The sequence below is a fragment of the Triticum aestivum genome, unplaced genomic scaffold, assembly GCF_018294505.1.
Source record: "Triticum aestivum cultivar Chinese Spring unplaced genomic scaffold, IWGSC CS RefSeq v2.1 scaffold117510, whole genome shotgun sequence".
NCBI lineage: Eukaryota > Viridiplantae > Streptophyta > Magnoliopsida > Poales > Poaceae > Triticum > Triticum aestivum.
This window is the reverse complement of record NW_025295812.1, coordinates 1-992: the sequence shown is the minus strand read 5'-3', so window position 1 is coordinate 992 and position 992 is coordinate 1. Positions and strand designations below refer to the sequence as shown.

Genomic DNA, 992 nt, shown 5'->3' with positions numbered 1-992 from the left:
CGCTTAACTTCAGAGTTCTGATGGGATCCGGTGCTTTAGTGCTGGTGTGATCGCATCTGACATGTTACCCCCGTCTTCGTCCCTTATGCTTGCCCCTCCCAGCTCCACTACACACACGATTGCACATTCCTTTGGCCGCTCCCGCTCAACTACGGAGACGAGTTTTACCACGGTTCAACCGCACCAGTGCCTATTTACCATGGTTTCGATCCCTTTGAGAACACGCTTGCCGCCGCTAGACGCGTGAATAATGAGGAGCGAGCTAAAACTTACCGTAAACGTGCAAAATAATAAAACGTGCTAAACATTTGTCGCGCACGTGCGTTTTGGTTTGCACGCGGCGCAAAAAAAATAAAAAGGGAATGCAACACGAGGACTTCCCAGGAGGTCACCCATCCTAGTACTACTCTCGCCCAAGCAAGCTTAACTTCGGAGTTCTGATGGGATCCGGTGCTTTAGTGCTGGTATGATCGCATCCGACATGTCACCCCCGTCTCCGTCCCTTATGCTTGCCCCTCCCAGCACCACTACACACATGATTGCACATTCCTTTGGCCGCTCCCGCTCAACTACGGAGACGAGTTTACCATGGTTCAACTGCACCAGTGCCTATTTGCTATGGTTTCGACCCCTTTCAGAACACGCTTGCCGCCGCTAGACACGTGAATAATGAGCAGCGAGCTAAAACTTACCGCAAATGTGCAAAATAATAAAACGTGCTAAACATATGTCGCGCAGGTGCGTTTTGTTTTGCACGCGGCGCAAAAAAATTAAAAAGGGAATGCAACACGAGGACTTCCCCATCCTAGTACTACTCTCGCCCAAGCACGCTTAGCTTCGGAGTTCTGATGGGATCCGGTTCTTTAGTGCTGGTATGATCGCATCCGACATGTTACCCCCGTTTTCGTCCCTTATGCTTGCCCCTCCCAGCTCCACTACACACACGATTGCACATTCCTTTGGCCGCTCCCGCTCAACTACGGAGACGAGTT

General features: G+C 51.0%; 1 non-coding gene and 1 pseudogene across 1 annotated transcript; both read right to left on the bottom strand.

The window, feature by feature from the left end:
- Positions 1 to 359: 359 nt before the first annotated feature.
- Positions 360 to 478, bottom strand: LOC123179046 (5S ribosomal RNA). The gene has a single exon (XR_006490062.1). It is a non-coding gene; the product is annotated as a 5S ribosomal RNA (ribosomal RNA).
- A 300-nt stretch (positions 479 to 778) lies between these two features.
- Positions 779 to 886, bottom strand: LOC123179047 (uncharacterized; annotated as a pseudogene).
- Positions 887 to 992: the final 106 nt, after the last annotated feature.